This window comes from Symphalangus syndactylus, chromosome 14 (assembly GCF_028878055.3).
Source record: "Symphalangus syndactylus isolate Jambi chromosome 14, NHGRI_mSymSyn1-v2.1_pri, whole genome shotgun sequence".
Taxonomy (NCBI): domain Eukaryota; kingdom Metazoa; phylum Chordata; class Mammalia; order Primates; family Hylobatidae; genus Symphalangus; species Symphalangus syndactylus.
Genome location: NC_072436.2, coordinates 67,063,572 through 67,086,341, shown reverse-complemented (window position 1 = coordinate 67,086,341; position 22,770 = coordinate 67,063,572).

Below are 22,770 nucleotides of genomic sequence, written 5' to 3'. Positions count from 1 at the left end.
CCAGCACTTTGGGAGGCCGAGGTGGATGGATCACCTGAGGTAGGAGTCTGAGACCAGCCTGACCAACACGGAGAAACCCCGTCTCTGCTAAAAATACAAAATTAGCCAGGTGTGGTGGTGCATGCCTGTAATCCCAGCTACTCTGGAGGCTGAGGCAGGAGAATCGCTTGAACCCGGGAGGCAGAGGTTGCGGTGAGCCAAGATCATGCCATTGCACTCCAGCCTGGGCAACAAGAGTGAAACTCCATTAAAAAAAAAAAAAAAAAGAAAAAAGAAAAAGATATAGACAAAAAGAAAAAAAGAAAGTTGGGTACCAGTCTTTCTATCTGATGAAATAGATCCTTGACAAAAATCATAACAAGAGACAAAAGCATTGTTACATGCTAAGAAAAGGAACCACAGAACAAGAACATATAGTCATTAAGAACATATATATACAGTAAAAACATAGCCTCAAGATATATTAAATCACAGCTGACTGCACTCAGAGGGGAATCAATTACCAATAATAGAGATTTTAACTACAAGTTGATAGATCAGCAAATAAAAAATAAGCAGAGATATATAAAATCTGAATAGTATTATTAATAATATCCAGGCTGGGTACAGTGGCTCACACCTGTAATCCAGCACTTTAGAAGGCCAAAGTGGGAGGTTGAGGCTGCAGTGAGCCACTGCACTCCAGCATGGGTAACAGAGCAAGACCATGTCTCAAGAAAATAAAAAATACCTAGCTGCTAAATATATATTGAATTCTACACTAAACAGAGAATACATTCTTTTTTTTAGTTCACATATAATATTTACAAACATTTACCATATACTAGAAAACAAAGGAAACCTCAATTAATTCTACTGAATCAATATTATACAGGTTTTTTTTTGTTTTTTGTAAAGAACCAGATAGTAAATATTTTTGGTTTTGTGAGTGTCTACCTTAACTACTGAACTGTGCAGTTGTAGCACAAAAGCAGTTGTAGACAATACCTAAGTGAATAGGTGTGGCTGTGTTTTGTGAGATATATATAAATTAAAGGATATACTTAAAACTCATTAGAATTATTGCCTGTGTGTACACAGGCAGGGTGGTGATGTGGGTGGGATAATAGGCTTTGGGGAATAGGGATAAAAAAAATAACAAACTCAAGAAGTGCCTTGCCCAGAACAAGTATGATAATGGCCAGGAACTGATGGGAATGATTAACTCTGCATTTGAGATCTAGAATGTTACAGACCAGTTTTACTGTGTTTTCAACTACTTGTACTCATTTCTCTCTGAGTGCACTGATGTTTAATTGGCTGCCCATTTAGCAATTATGGTCTGATAATTACAGTTTAAACAATATTATAATGTTGTATTTCATCTTTTGGTAATTTTTTTGGTATAGCTATTTTTGCAAAAGCATTTGTTGTCTATGATTTGTATCTCATTTTAACTACATAATCAATTGATATAATTGATTTGGCTCCTCATATTACATTGCAATCAAGGAAATATTGCCCAAATATGCATAGCCCTGTGAACAATAAGAAACAAAAATGTTCAGATTTTAAAATTTCATAAAGGCTTAACACCAATCTTAAATTGTACTTTTATTTATTGTACTTACTTACTTTTGTTGTACCCAATGACTAAAATAAGCCCCTATTAAAGACCTTGAAATTGTTCATCAATAGCAAATAAAATTGTTCCTGAGGAGTCTTTTAAAAACAGATGTGGCTTGAGTATTGAAATCTATTTGCTATCTTAGGATAGGGAAAGATATCTCACATGTATAGAGCAACTACCACAAGCCAGGTGCTATACATGTGTTATTCCAATTAATTTTCAAAACAGTTTCTAGAGCAGGCAGTATAATCCCACTTAACAGATGGAGAAACTAAGATTCAGATAAATCAAATAATCTGCCCACAGGCTCATAGCCAGTAAGTGGTGATGTTAGAATACAAACTGAATAAACATGAGTTTTAGATCAGTATTCAATGTTTAAAACATTATAACAGAACTTGAGTTCCAGCGTGGTGGTGTAAGCCTCTACAGCCCATCTCTCTTGCCAATTAAAACTAAAATTGCAAGACAAAATACAAAAAAAAAACAAACCACTACCAAAGGACTCTGAAAAGTTGGCAGGGGAGCACATAGATCATGGAGGGGAGTCAAAAACTGAACAAACAACTAATGTGGAGGTGAACTTCCTTTTGCTTCTCCTCTTGTGACCTTGCCTCAAGGCTGAGCTGTGGTTGTAGAGCAGTGCAAAGACATCTGTGGCTAAAGTTCAAACGGAAACCTATTGTTTATGGCTAAGTAAACCAGGAAAATGAACTCCTGCAGGCCTAAGAGTAGGGGATAGAGGAGAGAACCATAGAAGGGGATCCACTAATTTGGCATATGACCCCATACCAGTCTCAGCATAAGCCCTGAGCTATGGATGCTTGGACAAATACAAATATTTGAACTACATGATTAAATATCAGAGTGTCTAACTGCTGAAGAGCACATGTGCAGGATACATGCAAACAAAGGTGACAAAGGCTTAGAGGACTGAAGCAGGACTTGAACCACCTGCACAACTTTCAGAATAACCTGTAAGTGTAAATGAACAAGATAGACATGAAGCAGCATAACAAAGCCTTAGAGAACTAAACTGAACTACCACAGAGGGCAAGGTAGAAATTATATTCTGAGCTTAATAATGTTGATTGCCTGCTAAAACAAAAACATAAACATTCTCCAGAGAATGATAACATGTTCCAGTCTATCCAGTACAAAATTCACAATTTTCAAGATACAATACAAAATTACTCAACATAAAGAGAAACTAGGAGATGTGAATAATTATCTAGGGAAAACACAATCAACAAATGCCAACCTGAAGATAACCTAGATGGTGGAATTATCAGATAGAAATTTTAAAACAGCTTTTATAGCTATGCTCCATGAGGCAAGGAAAAACAAACTTGAAATGAATGAAAAGAGAGGTATTGTTAGCAAAGAAATAGAAACTATAAAAAGAATCAAATAAAAATTTCAGAGCTGAAAAATACAGTCTCTGAAACAAACAATAAAACCACTGGATGGGCTCAATAGTAGGATAGACAAGACAGAGAAAATAATACATGACATTGAAGATAGATTAATAGAATTATCTAATAAGAAGAACCAATCAAAACATAGATTAAAAAAATAAACAGAGCCTTGGGGATCTGTGAAAAAATATAAAAAGATACATGTGTAGTTGGAGTTCCAAAAGGAGAAGAAAAAGAGATTGTTGCAGTAAAGATATTTGAAGAAATAATGGCCAAAAATGTCCCAAGTTTGATGAAAGACACAAATTTACAAATTCAAGAACCCCAGCAAACCCTAGACAAGATAAACTTAGAGAAAACCACACTTAGAAACTTCATAATAAAAGTACTCAAAACCAAAAACTAAAGAAAATATTTGAAACCAACTGGAAAAACAACATTTTACACACAGAGGAACAATGATTTGAATGTTTACAGGTTTTTCACTAGAGATTATGGAGGTGTGAACATAATGGAATCATCAACTGAAATTTTTTTTTTTTTTTTTTTTTAGACAGAGTTTCTTCTCTGTTGCCCAGGCTAGAATGCAGTGGCGTGATCATAGCTCATTGCAGCCTTGACCTCCTTGGCTCAAGCAATCCTCTAGCCCCAGCCTCCCAAATAGCTGGGACTATAGACACATGCCACCATGCCCAGCTAATTTTTATTTTTTGTAGAGACAAGGTCTTGCTATGTTGCCCAGGCTGGTCTTAAACTTCTGGCCTCAAGTGATCCTCTTGCCTTGGCTTCCCAAAATGCTGGATTACAGGCATGAAGCACCATGCTTGGCAACCCAGAATTTTATATTCAGCAAAAATATTCTTCAGGAATGAAGGTGAAAGGCAGTAAAAGGGAAACAGAGGAACAAAAATCAGAAGGAACAACATAGAACAAATAATAAAATAATAAGCTAAATCAAACCATGTCAATAATTACATTGGGCCTGGTACAGTGACTCACACCTGTAATCCCAGCACTCTGGGAGGCTGAGGCTGGTGGATCGCTTGAGCTCAGGAGATCTAGACCAGCCTAGGCAATGTAGCAAAACCCTGTCTCTACAAAAAATACAAAAATTAGCTGGGCATGGTGGTGCTTACCTGTAGTCCCAGCTACTCTGGAGTGCTGAGGCAAGAGGACCCCAGCTACTCCAGGGGGCTGAGGTGGGAGGATCACTTGATCCCAGGAAATCAAGGCTGCAGTGAGCCATGATTGCATCACTGCACTCCAGCCTGGGTGACAAAGTGAGACCATCTCAAAAAAAAAAAAAAAATTACATTAAATATTAGCCAATTTGTGCTGGGATCATAGCAGGAGGAACACTTAAGGCCAGGAGTTTGAGACGAGCCTGGGCAACATAGCAAGACACAGTCTCTAAAAAAAATTTTAAAAATTAGCCAGGCATCGTGGCACACACTTGTAGTCCCAGCTACTTGGAAGGCTGAGGCAGGAAGGATTGCTTGAATCCTGGAGTTTGAGGTTATAGTGAGCATGATTCTACTCCAGCCTGGGCAACAGAGCAAGACTCTGTCTAAAAAAAAAAAAGAAGTTAGCCAATTAACATTTATAGATTAATGGAATTGAATTGAGAGTCTGGAAATGAAATCTTACATATTTATGGCCAGTTGCTTTCAAAAAGGCTACCAAGATAATTCAATGGGAGAAAGAATGGTCTTTCCAAAAAATGGTGCTGGGAAAACTGTATGTCCACGTGCAAAGAATGATGTTGGACCCCTACCTCACAATATATACAAAAATCAACTTGAAATGGATCATAGACCTAAATGTAAGAGCTACATTAAATTTCCATATAAATTTCAGTAAGTTTGTCAATTCCCATAAGGAAACCAGCTGAGATTTTGACAGGGACTTCATTGAATAGATAGATAAATTTGGGGAATATTCCCATCTTAATCATATTAAGTCTTCCCATCCATGAACATGGATGTCTTTCTATTTATTTAGATCTTCTTCAATTTCTTTAAACAATGTTTTGTAATTTTCAGAGTATAAGTTTGTACTTCTTTTGTTAAATCTATTCCTAAGGATCTTACTCTTTTTGAAGTTATTACAAATGAAATTGTTTTCTTAAATTCTTTTTTATTATTCATTGCAAATGCACAGAAATGCAATTGATTTGTATGTATTGATGTTGTATTCTGCAACTTTGCTGAACTTATTAGTTTTAGTGATTTTTTTTAGTGGATTACCTAGTATTTTCTGTATACAAAATTAGGTCACGTGTGAATAGATAACCTTACTTATTCCTGTCCAATTTGGATGCCTCTTATTTCATTGTATACCTAACTAGTGTTTGTAATTACCTAATTACCTGACAGAACCTCCAGTACAATGTTGAAGATAAGTAGTAAGAGTGGACATCCTTGTCTTGTTCCAAATCTTAGGGGGAAAGCATCCAGTTTTTCACCATTAGCCATGGATTTTTCATAGATATCCTTTATGAGGTTAAAGAAATTTCCTTCCATTTATAGTTTGTTGAGTGTTTCTATCATGAAATTACATTGGATTTTGTCAAATGCTTTTTCTGCATCTATTGAGATGATCATGGGGTTTTGCCCTTTATTTTCATGATATACAGTATAATGTTGATTTTTGGATGTTAAGCCAATCTTGTTTTCCTGGGACAAATCCTTCTTGGTCATAATATATAATCTCTTTTAAGGAAATGGTTTATTAGATGTGACACCAAAACTACAACTAACCAAAGAAAAGCAGACAAATTGAACTTCATAATAGTTAAAACCTGTGTGCTTCAAAGGACACCATCAAGAAAGTAAAAAGACAACCCACAGAATGGAAAAAAAATATTTGCAAATCATATATCTGAGAAGAGAATTGTACTTAGAATACATAAATAACGATTACAACGTAATAATGAAAATACAAATAACCCAATTTACTTGTATTTAAATAAAGGATTTGAATGGACATTTCACTAAAGAAGATGTACAAATGGCCAATAAGCACATATAAAGATGCTCAATATCAGCTGGACACTGTGGCTTACACCTGTAATCCCAACACTTTGGAGGGCCATGGTGGGAGGACTGCCTGAGCCAGGAGTTTGAGATCAGCCTGGGCAACATAGTGAGACCCTATCTTAAAAAAATATGCTCAATATCATTAGCCACCAGAGAAATGCAAATGAGAGCCACAATTAGACACCACTTCACACCCACTAGGAGAGCTAAAATTAAAAAGACAGACAATGAAAAGCATTGGCGAAGATGTGGAAAAAGTAAAACCCTCATACATCGCTGGTGGGATTGCAAAATGATGCAGCCACTTTGGGAGACAGTTTGGAAGTATCTTAAAAAGTTAAACATAGTTAAATTAACAGAGACAGAAAGTAGAATGGTGGATGCCAGGGGTTGGTGGGGCAGATAAAATAGGAAGTTACTGTTTAATGAGTACAGAGTTTCAGTTTTGCAAGTAGAAAAAAGTTCTGGAGTTGGATGCTGGTGATGTTTGCACAACACTGTGAATGTACTTGATGCCACTGAACTGTACACTTAAAATTGGTTAGAGTGGCTAATTTTATGTTATGTATATTTTACCACAATTAAACAAAAAGTTAAACATAGAATTCCATATGACCCGCCAATGGCACTTGTAGATACCTACCCAAGAAAAATGAAAACGTATGTCCACACAAAAACAAGTACACGAATATTCACAGCAGCTCTATTCATGATAACTAAAAAGTGGAAACAGCCCAAATGTTCATCAACTAAGCAAAATGTGGAATATCCATACATTGGAATATTGCTTGGCAATACAAAGGAATTAAGTACTGATACATGAAAACATTATGCTATGTGAAAGAAGTCAGTCACGAAAAATCACATATTGGATGATTCCATTTATATGAAATGACTAGAATAGGCAAATCCGTAGAGACAGTAGATTGTGGTTACAAGGGCCTGCAGACAGGGGAGAATGGAGAATGACTGCTAATGGGTGTGGGGTTTCTTTTTGGGGTGATGAAAATATTCTAAACTAGACGGTAGTGAAGATTGCATAGTTCTGTGAAAACACTGAAAATGACTGAATCGTACACTTTGAAAGAGTGAATTGTATGGCCTGTGAGTTATATCTCAGTAAAACTGTTATTTAAAAATTGCACATATGCGGGCCGGGCGCGGTGGCTCACGCTTGTAATCCCAGCACTTTGGGAGGCCGAGGCGGGCGGATCAGGAGGTCAGGAGATCGAGACCACGGTGAAACCCTGTCTCTACTAAAAATACAAAAAATTAGCCGGGCGTGGTGGCGGGCGCCTGTAGTCCCAGCTACTTGGGAGGCTGAGGCAGCAGAATGGCGTGAACCCGGGAGGCGGAGCTTGCAGTGAGCCGAGATTGCACCACTGCACTCCAGCCTGGGCGACAGAGTGAGACTACGTCTCAAAAAAAAAAAAAAAAAAAAAAAAAAATTGCACATATGCAGAGAAACATATCTAGAATAATGTCCACCAAATGTATGCAATTCGAGGTGATTTGTTGTTTTTATATATCACTTAGATTTTAAAATAAGGAACATGAATTAATTTTTATAAAAATAAGTCATCGTTTTCAAAGAAGTAACGGGGCAAGTGAATCCAGAGTGTAGAGGTCTCACAACTTAAAAGAAGGGGAGTGGCTGTTCAGTGGAAGGCAGAGCAGATTTTGGGGAGAAAAATTTTGTGTTTCCGGTGGCTGCATCTGCTGTGCCTATGCTTGCTGAAGCAATGCAAATTTCATTAGCGTGATTACAATTAGTAACATAACTTCATTTTTATGTTCTAACCTAAGCTGCGTAATTTTCAAATTTAAAAAAAAACTCAACTCCTCATGATACAGTTTTACTGAACTCAAAGAGGATCTGTTGGGACAGATAATTTACTGACAGAAAAGCTACTTTCAAAGAGGCAAGAACAGAAATATCTGCTTTCCATGGTGTGCCTCTGATTTATTCATGGAAAATGTTTGCATGGCCTGCAAACATTATCTCAGCAGGCCAAGCCATAATTAGAGCTCTAATTTTCCTCCAGGCACTTTTTCCTGAATTGTCCTAAGGACCCAATGAGAGGTGCCTATACAACCATGATAATCGTTCGGAACATTTTCAGTGCCAGCACACTACAGGGCTGATGTGTGGGAAGTAGGAAGTTGCATGGCGTGATAGGAGAAAAGCAACTGCCTGACCATAAGGCTTGCATCCACATTCCTCCCTCTCACAAAGGTTAGCTGGGAAGACCCACAGAATCCCCATAAATCTTTCCCCAAAGAAAAGTAAAGACCCGTTTCTTTGAACCACCCATCCCAGAGAGAGTTTGCCTTGGTCACCACAGTATCTAGAACAAGATGAAGATAATCAGTAAAACCAAAAGGGAACTGAGCAGGCTTTGAGAAACTTCCTTTGCTTCAAAAATAATAATAGCTAGTAGCCAATGACAGGTCAAAGGACAAGTGTCTAAACATCTGTCACCATTGATTTCTGCGTACCTCCAATATCTTGATTTCAAGCATCTCTCTTTTTGTTTTTTATTTTTTTTGAGACAGAGTCTTACTCTGTCACCCAGGCTGGAGTGCAGTGGTGTGATCTCGGCTCACTGCAACCTCCACCTCCCAGGTTCAAGCGATTCTCCTGCCTCAGCCTCCCATGTAGCTGGGATTACAGGCATGCATCACCAACACCCGGCTAATTTTTATGTGGTTTTAGTAGGACGGGGTTTCACCACGTTGGCCAGGATGGTCTGGAACTCCTGACTTCAAGTGATCTGCCCACTTCAGCCTCCCAAGTGCTGGGATTACATGTGTGAGCTGCCACGCCTGGCCTCAAGCATGTCTCTTTTTGATTACCACCTCTTATCCTTCCAGTGCATTTGCTTTAGTAACCCATTCCAGCAATTTTTTTTTAAATTTTTTAATTGTTAATTATTATTATTATTTTTTTGAGACGGAGTCTTGCTCTGTCGCCCAGGCTGGAGTGCAGTGGCACGATCTTGGCTCACTGCAACCTCCGCCTCCCAGGTTCGAGTGATTCTCCTGCCTCAGCCTCCTGAGCAGCTGGGACTACAGGGGCGTGCCACCAGGCCCAGCTAATTTTTCTGTTTTTAGTAGAGACAGGGTTTCACCATATTGGCCAGGCTGGTCTCGAACTCCTGACCTCAAGTGATCCACCTGCCTTGGCCTTCAAAAGTGCTAGGATTACAGGCGTGAGCCACCGCACCCAGCCCTAAAATTTTTTTTTTTTTTTTTTTTTTAGAGACAGGGTCTCACTCTGTCACCCAGGCTAGATTGCAGTGGCACGATCATAGCTCACAGCAGTCTCAAACTCGGGTTCAAACGATCCTGCCGCCTCGGCTGCCCAAAGTGCTAGAGTTACAGGGGTGAGTCACTGCGCCCAGCCCTAGCAATTCTTTAACTGTCCTGAAATCTCAGTTCATTGATTTTCATTATTGAACAACAGCTTCATGATTTCACTTCAGTTCTTACCCAAAGCATCTAAGACTCAGGGAAGTTGTGAATCTACGTGTTTATTTATTTTTAGTTGATTTCCTTTGGTTCACCTACTTCTAAAACCAGTTTAAGATGGATTGAAATAGCAAAACTCTCATGACAGAATAGAATACAGATTTAGAAAAGGAAATCAAAATTATTAAAATGTCAATCACGCGGGAATTGGTTATGTAATTGGAGGAGGAAACACCCTTTCTTATCCTCTCTTTCACTGTCAGAGAGTGGAGTGAGGGCAGGCCTTGGCTAATCATTGAACTTGGCTGAGAGTAAAGGGAACGGGCAACTGCGAAGACAGTCCTTTGAGTAGCTAAGCAGTGGTTATTGAGAGGTAGATAGTTTAACAATGGGCCTTGATCTTGGGCCCAGAACACTAGCGATTTGAAGGGAGTGAAGACCTATTGAGAGAGTGAGGTGAGCAGGAGGAAGTCACACTGTTCTGATAGTGTCAGGTGCTCTCTCTCCCGTGACTAGGGACTGTCATTAGATTTATGTGCTACTAATGACAACCTTTTCTTTGGCAATATAAATTTGGACTGTGCTGTCTCCAAGAAATTAGTTCTTACCCTTTGGAAATATATGTGAGTGTGTATGTGTGTTTCATCAATAGTTACCTGTCGGACATCGGGAGACAAAAAGGAATAGCTACATCTCACCCCATGTAGTGGACAGACTCTAAGACTCCCATGATTTTCTTGTTCAGGTATCCACACTTTTTATAATACCTCCCTTGAGTGTAGGTGGGACCTGTGACTTGTTTCTAACCAATAAAATACGGCAAAGATGATGGGATATCACACTTGTGACATTATATTATGTAAAACTCCATCTTGCTAGCCAACTCACACTGAGAGACTCCCTGTCACTGGTTCTGAAGAAGGAAGCTGACATGTGGCAAGAAACCCTGGGTAGCCTCTTGGAGCTGAGAGAAGCCCCCAGCAAGAAACCAAAACCCTCAGTCCTGCAGCTGCAAGGAAATGAGTTCTTCCAACAACCTGTGGGAGCTTGGCAGTGGATCCTTTCCTAGTGAGCCTGCAGCCTCAGCTGACATCTGGATTGTAGCCTGGTGAGGCCTGGAGACAGAGCAACTCAGCTAAGTCATGCCCAGGCTTCTGAGCTACAGAAACTGTATGGTAATAATTTGTGTTGTTGTAAGCCACTAAGTTTATGTTAATTGGTCTCGTAGCAATAGATAACTAATACATCCTGGATGGTGGGAGCATTTTTGGAAACATGGGGGAAATTGGTTGGAGAAGTGGTATGGAATCAAAAGTTCTGTTTTAGCCATGTTAAATTTTAGCTTCCTAGGAGGTATCTGAGTGAGATGTCAAGCAAGCAATTAGATATGTAACCCTGGAGCTTAAGGGAGAGACAGAACTAGAATATAATTTTGGGAGTCATCAGAGGATGACATTTAAAGTCATGAAACTAGATGAGCTCTCTACAGAGAAAGTGAAGGGCAAAAAGGAAGAGAGCCCAGATTGAATACTGGGGTACACCAGCATTTAGCAGTTGATCAGAGGAGGAGGAGCAATCAGAGGAGATGAAAGATTAACCAGACAGGTTGAAGGGAAACCAAGAAACTGTAGTGTCCCGATAGCCAAGAAGGAAGGAATCGTATCTGTATTGAATGTTAATAAGGGGTTCAGTAAGATGAGGATAGAGAAGTGGCCACGTGGAGGTCACTGGTGACCTTGACAGAATCAGTTTCAGGCCAGGCATGGTGGCTCACGCCTGTAATCCCAGCACTTTGGGAGGCCAAGGCAGGTGGATCACTTGAGGTCAGAAGTTCGAGACCAACCTGGCCAACATGGTGAAACCCCATCTCTATTAAAAATACAAAAAATTAGCTCTGTGTGGTGGCAGGCGCCTATAATCCCAGCTACTTGGGAGGCTGAGGCAGAAGAATCGCTTGAACCCAGGAGGCGGAGGTTGCAGTGAGCCGAGATTGTGCCATTGTACTCCAGCCTGGGTGACAGAGCGAGACTTTGTCTCAAAAAAAAAAAAAAATCAGTTTCAGTGGAATGGAGAAGTGAAATAATAGCCAGGTGTCAGAGGGATGAGGAGTTAATAAGAGGTGAGGGGCTGCTAAGAGTGAATATAGGCAATTTGTTTGAAAAGTTGTATTCTAAAGAAAGAACATTGGGTCAATAGCTGGAGGAAGATATAGGAACAAGGGTAGGGTTTTCAAAGATAGGAGATCCTAAGACATGCTTGTAAGCTGATGAGAATAGTTTAGTAGAGAGGGAGAAATTAATAATGGAAGAGAACAAGGGAATGGTTTCAGGAGCAAGCTCTTAAGGCAAAAGGGGCTGGGATTGAGAGCTCAATAGAAGAGTTGAACTTAGATGGGGTTAAGGATTCACCCACTATGAGAGGGAGGAAGTCAGTGTATGGATATAGATAGGAGGCGGCAGATCTGGTGGTGGAAAGGGGAGAATATTCCTGTCTGACTGTCACAGTGATATATGATTAGTTGAGGTCATCAACTGAGAAAAGGGGGTGGAAAAGGTGTCGGAGTTTTGAGAATATAGGAGAAGCTTTAAAGTAGCCTTCTTTAGGAGAGGTACCCCCATCTCAGTAGAGAGATACAGGATTATCAGGCAGTATGGATTTACAATCCCACTTTAGATTTGCGCTCATGAATTTAAAGTGAAACCAGCCCAAACAGCAAGACAGTAGACACTGGGGAGAATCAGGTTAAACCATAATTTTCAATTCCTCAGGTGCATAAACATGCAGATAGTTGAGCTTGTCCAGGAAGTGCAGTGGAAGAAGAGAGGGTTGAGGAATTAAGGTTATAAATGAGTCTGTGTAGTGAGGGATGTGGGTACAGAGGTTTGTGAGTAAGACAAGAGGGAGGGAGAGTGGGAGAGGGCCAGAGTCACTGGATTGGAGGTCTCAATCAGCCAAAAATTGCCTGAAGTGGGGCTACTAGAATTAGGAAGCTAAAAGGATGGGTGGCAGTCAGAGAGACAGATGCTTGAAATTGAGATATTTTGAGGCAGCACATTGATCCATAATGACAGCTATTTGGATACTTGTCCTTTGGCCTTATCGATCATCTGAACCTTTGAAATCTTAAACTTTCATGATTCATATAGACCACAGCCTCCAACTATTTAAGCTCACTCATTCTCTTATTCCTAAAATAGTGGAATCACATCATTCATGTTTTTAACTAATTTAAATTCGGTTCTACAGTCTGGGGAAAAAATGACAGCGGGTAAGACAGAACAGTTTAAATAGCACAGTTGCCTCACTGACTTTCTTTTCAAGAGTGTGTGCTGGGGAGTGAGGATGAGGTGGGAGCCATGAGTCTGCTGTTTCCTAGGTTGACCTCAGTTCCCTTGTACCTCTTATCGCGGGATTGTCTCACGGCCTTCACTGTGATTCCAGTGTTTAAAGAGCACTTCCTCTTGTTGTCAATATGGCCTCTAAACACATGCCAACTACTTTATGGGCTGCTCAGCCAATGACAGAGTTCTGGGCTAATGCTGGCCATGTACTTCTAACTGGAAAACAGTATGTTGGGTGTCAGCGCAAATAATATATTAAGGGTGATTTAAGGCATTTCCAAAGGTAAATTTGACCACCTAAAATGTATGCCCGAAGTGCTGGCTAAATTTTGAATCCAGGCCCTCCAATGATGCAACTCCACTATATTCCCATTTTGGCCACAATTGGACCCTCTGTCTCTTGTCCACTACATTTTCTCCCAATGAAATCAGCACCCTCATGTTGTCATTTCTTTCCTATTGAATCTGCACCCTCAGAATGCCCCCTCCTGTCCTTTCCATTTCACCAGACCCTCTTGCCTCTTGTCCCACCAGTGTGCTTGGCCTCCAGAACCTTAAGCCTCAGTTGATCCAAGCATTCCCTTGCTCAGCCGAATGCTGCTGAAAAAATTCATGCAAGAGTGATTTCCAATCATGGTTTCCAGCTTCACCTGGGCCCTCATACCTGCTCCTTAATTAATCCTTCTGTATGTCAGAAATTATGCCGTTACCCATCTCTCCAGTGGTTCATCTAACCTCTTTGCCTTATTCTCACATCCCCTCCCGTACTAACTCCCTCTCGGGTAAGGACTTGCCTATTCCACCGGGAAAATTGAGGCCATCAGGCAAGAACTTTCCCAACTAGAAACTAAACCCACCCACCCTTCCTTCCTTCCTTCCTTCTTTCCTTCCTTCCTTCCTTCCTTCCTTCCTTCCTTCCTTCCTTCCTTTCTTCCTTCCTTCCTTTCTTCCTTTCTTTTTGAGACAGAATCTCACTCTGTCACCCAGGCTAGAGTGCAGTGGCATAATCATGGCTCACTGCAGCCTCAACCTCCTAGGCTCAAGTGATCCTCCTGCCTCAGCCTCCTGACTAGCTGGGACTATAGGTGTGTGCCACCATGCCTAGCTAATTTTTATATTTTTTTGTAGATAAGGTCTTGCTCTATTTCTCAGGCTGGTCTTAAACTCCTGGCCTCAAGCAGTCCTCCTGCCTTGGCCTCCTAAAATGCTTGGATTACAGGTGTGAGCCACTGCATCTGGCCCCAAACCCTCCCTCTTGACCCATCCCTTATCTTTTCCTCCTGCCTCAGTGAAAGGTATTTCTCTCCCATCTAGGCTTGGAATGCCTCTCACCTTCTCAGGAATCTGCTCACTACAGCTCCTGTGTCCTCTGTATCTTCAGCCTCTTCATACATGCTGCGTTTCCTTCAGCACTTGCTCAAGCCAAATCCTCTCTCATTCCTATCCTCTAACTCTCCATTACTTAATAGCCAGGCTATTTGAAAGAGTCAGCTGCAAGGACTACTTCACTCAAAAACCACTGCAGCTCTGTATGTATCCCCACCATGCTGGTGAAACTCTCTTCCTTGAGATCATCCATTACTTCTAGGATGCCAAATTCAATGGACCATTATCTTTCCTTCTCCTTCTCTTATGTGACTTCTCTATTACTTTATTCTTCCTTGAAATTCTGTTTTGTTTTTTTTTTGACAGAGTCTCGCTCTGTCACCCAGGCTGGAGTGCAGTGGGGCGATCTTGGCTCACTGCAAGCTCTGCCTCCCGGGTTCATGCCATTCTCCTGCCTTAGCCTCCAGAGTAGCTGGGACTACAAGCATGTGCCACCACGCTCAGCTAATTTTTTTGTATTTTTAGTAGAGACGGGAGTTCACCGTGTTAGCCGGGATGGTCTTGATCTCCTGACCTCGTGATCCGCCTGCCTCGGCCTCCCAAAGTGCTGGGATTACAGGCATGAGCCACCACACCCGGCCTGGTTTTTTGGGTTTTATGATACCACACTGTCGTGATTTTCCTTCCCCCTGTTTGAACCAGCTAAGCATCCGTAAAAACCTTCCTCCTCACTCTGACAGTGAAGGAAAGGGCTTCCATTACAATCTTAAAATCCATAAAGCTGTGGCCAATTTCTTAGGCCAATGGCTCTCAAACTGTGGTCCTGGAGCAGCTACCTCAGCATCACCTGGAAACTTGTTAAAATGCAAATTACTGGACTCCACCCCAGAACTACTGAATCAAAAACTCTGGGGATAGGGTTGAACAAACTATGTTTTAATAAGCTCTCCAGGTGCTTCTGAGGCAAGCTCAAGTTTGAGAACTACTACCTTAGGTCTCTTGACTTCTAACTCTCAACTCACAATTAAAATGTCTTTATTTATGTGGTGATACTTCTCGGGGTATTTCCAACTAGTATCTGGGAACGCAATGATTAAAAGATGAACTGCTAGATGACTCTGACCATTTTGGCTTTGCCACAGTGCTACTTAGTTTAGGCAGGGCTTTGGATATTTTTCTTGGTTAATGGTCAGCATTTTGAATGTCCATAGTTCATCCAGATGATAGCCTTATGCATTCACCAAAACTGATGTCTCAGTAGTCACGTATTCCAAGCAATCCTTGCTGCCTGCTAAAGTGCTTTGTCTGGACAAATCTGGGGAAGTGAGTGTCTGGTAGTTCAAGATACAGTTCCAGGGGTCTTGTTCTGTCCAGCTAAGAAGTGAGAAAAAGGGGTGATTTGGAGTGGATCCTCCAGTGTCAAAGTCGACCAGAGATTCTTGAAGATTGCCAGATTCTCTTGAAGGTTTATTCATGACATTTTCACCTTCATTGTCCCGATATTGGATTTTCTTAAGAAGGGAGGTGCCAACAATTTGTGCAGCCAAGGTGCTTATTACATGAATCTATCTCCTGGTTAATTTTACAGGTAATCCCTTTTCAGAGGAGACAGAGTCTCGCTCTGTCTTCCAGGCTGGAATGCAGTGGCTCGATCTCGGTTCACTGCAACCTCTGGCTCCTGGATTCAAGTAATTATCCTGCCTCAGCCTCCCAAGTAGCTGAGATTACAGGTGCTTGCCACTACACCTGGCTATTTTTGTATTTTTAGTAGAGACAGGGTTTCTCCATGTTGGCCAGGCTGGTCTCAAACTCCTGACCTCAAGTAATCCGCCTGCCTTGGCCTCCCAAAGTCCTGGGACTACAGGCGAGAGCCACCGCGCCCAGCCTCTTCCCTGCTGTTGAATCTTGCTTTGCCTCTTACTAACCCGGCGACCTTGGCCAAGTTGCTTAACCAATCTGTCCCTTAGTTTCTTCATCTGTAAAGTGGATATAAAAACACCTACTTCTTGGGGTTGTGAGGGTTAACTAATGTTATTTAGCATCATGTCTGACAAATAGTAGGTACTTCATACATGGGGTCATGTTGATCATCACTACTTAAAAAAAGAAGTAGCTACCTTGCTTTATGTCTGGAGATTTTGTAGCTGTGTCTCTTGTAGACAGAAAAATGAAATCGAAATGCTGGAAAAAATATACAGAGAAACAGAGTGATTTTAAATCCAAGTTCCAGCAAGACACTGGGAAGAGAATATTAGGTACAGAGAGATCAGATGGGAGAAACAAGATCACACAACAGGAAGGCTGGGAACTGAAGCCATTTTTGAGTTTTAGTTTAATGCTTTACATAGTGGATTGATTTTGCCATTCTGCCTGATTCAGATGCCATGGGGAGAATAACAGATTAATTTGATAGAATCAGAGAATACATAAAAGAGTGTTTAATGGAGTGCTAACAAAGATCTGAATAGATTTTCTTTTTAAAAACTTTTTAAAAACATAAGTAGAACATGTTTATTGTAGAAAAATAAAAGAATTCAGAAGAACAAGAAGAAAGCATCAAAAACTTTAGCAACCTTGTAATCACACCACTCAGAGACAACCATTATTAATATTTTGTAATGAATCCTTTCAGTTAACTTATTTCAATGTGTGCTCATGCACATGTGCGCGCGTGCACACACACACACACACAGACACACACACCAGAAACACATACCCCATACACCTTTTTTTTTTTTTTTTTTTTTGAGACAAAGTCTCACTCTGTCATCCAGACTGGAGTGCAGTGGCGCCATCTCCACTCACTGCAACCTCTGCCTCCTGGGTTCAAGCGATTCTCCTGCCTCAGCTTCCTGAGTAGCTGGGATTACAGGTGAGCGCCACCGTGCCCAGCTAATTTTTGTATTTTTAACAGAGATGGGGTTTCACCATGTTGGCCAGGCTGGTTTTAAACTCTTGACGTCAGGTGATCTGCCCACCTTGGCCTTCCAAAGTGCTGGGATTACAGGTATGAGTCACCGTATCCGGCCTCCATACCCTTTTTAAACAAATCAATTTGCACTGAATATACCATTTTGTAACCTGGTGTTTCCATTCAACAAAATGTTATGAAAGTTTTCCATAGACCTTATTTCATATGATAAAATATTTCATTTCATGGATGCAACCAATTTATTTAACTAATACTGTAACTGATGAATCTAATGACCTTATGTACAATGCAATGATAAACATTCTTGTATTACATATTTTTCATTAATAAAACCTTAATTGAGATATACATACAAAAATACAGAAATCATAAGTACATAGCTTGATAAGTCATAGAAAAATAGATATAGCCAGGCAACACCTCCCAACTCAAGAGATAGAGCAATACCAGCATCTCAGAAGCTCCCTTTGTGCCCCTCCCAATCGCTACCCCTTTTCTCTTCCCTAGTCTTAACTACTATTCTGATTTCTATCATTATAGATTATTATTGCCTGGTTTTGTACTTTATATACATGGAATTCTATGATATGTATTATTTTGTGCTTGGCTTCTTTTGTTCAACATTATAAGTGTGAGATTGATTAATGATATTGTAGCTTTGGTTTGTTCATTTTCATTGCTGTATATTATTTCATGGCACACGTATAACATAATTTATTCATCCACTTTTATTGTTAATGGACATTTGGATTGTTTCCAGTTTTTATTTATTAAGAAAAATATTGTTCATGAACATTCTTCTACATTTATTTTTGTGCACATATGTACACATTTCTGGAGTATAGGATAGGATTGTTGAGTCATAGCATATTTTCAACTTTCAATTTATTTTCACTTCCGAAAGAGTCATATCAGTTAAACTCCTCCCAGCAATGTGTGAGAATTCACATTGTTCCATATTTTCTGCAATACTATGGTGTCAGTCACTTTGGTTTTAGCTGTGCTGGTGGGTGTGAGGTTATATCTCATGGTTTTATTTTACATGAGGTTGAGCACTTTAAAATATATTTATTGAATGTTTGGACATCTCTTTTGTAAAGTGCCCATTCAAGACTTGATCATCTTTCCATTGGGTTGCTGTCTTTTTCATTCTAACAATTCTTTGTACGGTCTGGATGTAAGTCCTTTGTCAGTTATATGTTGCAAATATCTTTGCCAGTGTGTGACTTATGCTATTGCACTCTTTGTGGTATCCTTTGGTGAACAGTAGTCCCTAATCTTAATGAAATCCAGTTTATTAATCTTTTCCTTTTTAAATAAGTGCTTTTTTTGTCCTATTTAAGAAAGTTTTGTCTACCTCAAGGTCATGAAGATAGTCTCATGTTTTCTTCTAAATCTGTTGTTTCACCTTTTGCATTTAGATCTGCAATCCACCTAGAATTGATTTTTAGGTATGGTGTGAGGTGGGGTCAAATTTCATTTTTGGGTGTGTATATTCCATTGATCCAATACCATTTAATGAAGAGAATGCCTGTTTTCTACTGCTCTGAAATGCTACCTTTGTCACTAATTGAGCGTCTGCATATATGTGGGACTGTTTCTGTACTCTCTATTATTCTCCATTGGTTTATTTATCTATCTTTTCACACAGACCACCCTGCCTCAGTTACTATAGTTTTATGATAAATGTTGATATCTGATTATGTCTGTTATCCCACCTTGTTTTCTTTCTTCAGTAAGTATTGATAAGACTAAAGAGAAAGAGGAATTTTTATATACTGTTAGTGGAATGTAAACTGGTATACATACTTTGAAAAACAGTTTGGCAGTACATGATGAAGATTCATATATGCTATGACCCAGAAATTCCACTCGTATGTATATACCCAACAGAAATGTGTCCACATGTACACCAACAGGCATGTACAAGAATATTCTTAGTGACATATTTTTTGGAACAAAAATCTGAAAATAACACAAATGTCCTTCAACAGTAGAATGGACTAATGTATTGTGGTATATTCATCTACACAGCCACATAAATAAATGGATCCAGTGTAAGAGACTGTGTTCCTCTGCAACTACAGTGCCTGTGGGGCGGCTCCTTCATAGCTTCAGCTCTTGCTGGGATTCAGTAACACGTTTCTTTCTCTTGCTTTTCAGGCTTAGGGGTGGTAACAGTTTTTCACTGTTTCAAGTCAGTGTGCTCTGACAGTAATCCTGTCCACACCTCTGTGCACAGCTCCTTCATAACATCTCTTAATTGGATCATACATGGTGAATTCTGTTTGGTGCCAGGACCCTGAATGACATACACACACACACACACACACACACACACACACACATACACACACACGCACTTTTCATGTGGATGCATACGCATGATCGTATTATACATACAATTATTAAAAAGTTTTATACAATTAAATTATTCTAATACAATTCTATTTCCTTTTCTTAGATTACCAGGTTCTGAAACTCAAAGGGACTTCAAAAGTCAACCTGTCTAATCCCAACTTTGGGTAGATCAATTGTTTTCACCATGTAACAGATGGGCCACTATGGGCCAGAGAGGTTAAACCCCTTGTTCCTGGTTACACAGCTGGATGGGTGGCTACGTGAAGACTAGAACCTAATCCCCTGATACTGAGCACAGTGAAGTGCCATTTCTCTTATACACTGGCTTTCAAACTTGGCTGCACTTTAGAATCACCAGAGAGCTTTAAAGAATATTGATGCCTGGGTCCCACCTCCAGAGAACTTGATTTAATTGATTTCGATTTAACATTTTACTGAAACATATTTTAAAGATATTTGTATTATAAATATTTTAATTTTTGTTATAAAATAAAACATCACAATAGAATATCACACAGATCAAATGCCTGGTTTAATGAATTATTTTAAGGTGAATACCACCCAGATTTTTTTAAAAATAGAACTTTGCCAGCCACTCTGGAAGCCCCTTCAGTGTAACTCATCCCAGCCACAATCTCTCCTCCTCCCCTAAATAACATCCGGGTTTGTTTTATTGTTTTATTTATTTATTTATTTATTTATTTATTTATTTATTTATTTATTTTAGAAACAGAATCTCTCTCTGTCACCCAGGCTGAAGTGCAATAGCAAGATCATGGCTCACGGCAGCCTCCACCTCCTAGGCTAAAGTGATCCTCCTGCCTCAGCCTCCTGAGTAGCTAAGACCACAGGCCCATGCCACCATTCTCAGTTAAATTTTTTTCTTTGTTTGAGATGGAGTTTCGCTTTTGTTGCCCAGGCTGGAGTGCAATGGTGTGATCTTGGGTCACTGCAACCTCCGCCTCCCAGGTTCAAGCATTCTCCTACCTCAGCCTCTCAAGTAGCTGGGATTACAGGCATGTGCCACCAAGCCTGGCTAATTTTTGTATATTTAGTAGAGACGGGGTTTCACCATGTTGGCCAGGCTGGTGTCGAACTTCTGATCTCACATGAACTGTCCGTCTTGGCCTCCCAAAATGCTGGGATTACAGGCATGAGCCACCATGCCTGGTCCTTGGTTAATTTTTAATTTTTAATTTTTCTCTGGAGATGAGATATTGCTATGTTCCCAGGCTGGTCTCATATTTCTGGCCTCAAGCGATCCTCCTGCTTTGGCCACCTAAAGTGCTGGGACTGCAGGTATGAGCCACTGTGTCCAGCCATCCTAACTTTTATAGTGATTGGTTCCTTGAAGTTTTCTTTTAGTTTTACCACAGGAATGTGCATCCATAGACACTGTAGTTTGCTCTTGCCCATTAGAAGATATATCTTTTTAAGTATCTTTGAATCTGTGGGTTCCTCCTCCACCCTTTATTTTGCATACAAGCCTTGTGACCTGTACTCTCCCACAGTCTGGATTTCGTTATTTGAATTCTCTTGGTACAGTTCAATGTGTTTCTCTGTCCTCTGTATTTCCTGTAAATAGACAGGTGATCCAGAGGTGGATTAGATACAGGTTTGATCCCTTTGACAAAACTATGGATACTGTATGGCAGGACTGTAGGAGGCACAGATTGTCTTGTTGTCATTTTTCAACGATCTTAATAGCTGCAAAGTGTCAATATCTATTATTCACTGCAGAATTGTCAACTGCTGATATTCTATCATTTCTATTTATGAGTTGGAATACTTTTATAAAAACACACGTTCTCTCATCTATTGTTTTGTTTTCCAGGAGTAAAGTTCATATAGAAAAGGCAGGTACTATAGTCTAAATGTCTATGTCTCCCCAGAATTCATATATTGAAATCCTAACCCCCAAGGTGATGGTATTAGGAGGTGTGACCACTGGGAGGTGGTCAGGCCATGAGGGCTCTTAGTCCCTTAGACCATGTGAGGACACAGCAAGAAGGTGCCATTCTATGAATCCGGAAATGGGCCCTCAGCAGAATCCAACCATGATGATATCCTGATCTTGGTCTTTCCAGACTCCAGAATGGTGAAAAATAAAATTCTGTTGTTTATTTATTTCTTAATTTAATTTAATTAATTAGTTTATTTATTTTTGAGACAGAGTCTCTCTCTGTCACCCAGGCTGGAGTGCAGTGGCACAATCTCAGCTCACTGCAACCTCCACCTCCCGGGTTCAAGTGATTCTCCTGCCTCAGTCTCCTGAGTAACTGGGACTACAGGCACATGCCACCACACCCAGATAATTTTTGTATTTTTAGTAGAGATGGGTTTTCACCATGTTGGCCAGGCTGGTCTCGAACTCCTGACCTCGTGATCCGTCCACCTCAGCCTCCCAAAGTGCTGGGATTGCAGACATGAGCCACCGTGCCCGGCCTATTTATTTTTTAGAGACAGAGTCTCGTTCTGTCATCCAGGCTGAAGTGCACAACCATAGCTCACTGTAACCTTGAACTCCTGGGCTCAAGTGATCCTCCCACCTCAGCCTCCCAAGTAGCTGGCACTACAGGCCGAGGCCACCATTCTCAGCTAATGTTTTCTTTTTTTGTAGAGATAGGGTCTCACCAGGTTGTCCAGGTTGGTCTCAAACTTCTGGCCTCAAACGATTCTCCTGCCTCGGCCTCTCAAAATGTTGAGCTTACAGGCGTGAGCTACTGTGCCTGGCCTTCTGTTGTTTATTAGCCAGCCAGTTTATAGTGTCTTGTTATAGCAGCCCAAGTGGACTGAAAGAGCAGCATAAATGTTCTATTTATTCCTTTTATTTGCCAGTTTTCTTTATATATATATTTTTTTTTATTATACTTTAAGTTCTAGGGTACATGTGCACAACGTGCAGGTTTGTTACATATGTATATATGTGCCACGTTGGTATGCTGCACCCATTAACTCATCATTTACATTAGGCATATCTCCTAATGCTATCCCTCCCTCCTCCCCACCCACCACAACAGGCCCCGGTGTGTGATGTTCCCCTTCCTGTGTCCAAGTGTTCTCATTGTTCAATTCCTATCTGTGAGTAAGAACATGCGGTGTTTGTTTTTTTGTCCTTGCGATAGTTTGCTGAGAATGATGACATAGGCATGGGCAAGGACTTCATGTCTAAAACACAAAAAGCAATGGCAACAAAAGCCAAAATTGACAAATGGGATCTAATTCAACTAAAGAGCTTCTGCACAGCAAAAGAAACTACCATCAGAGTGAACAG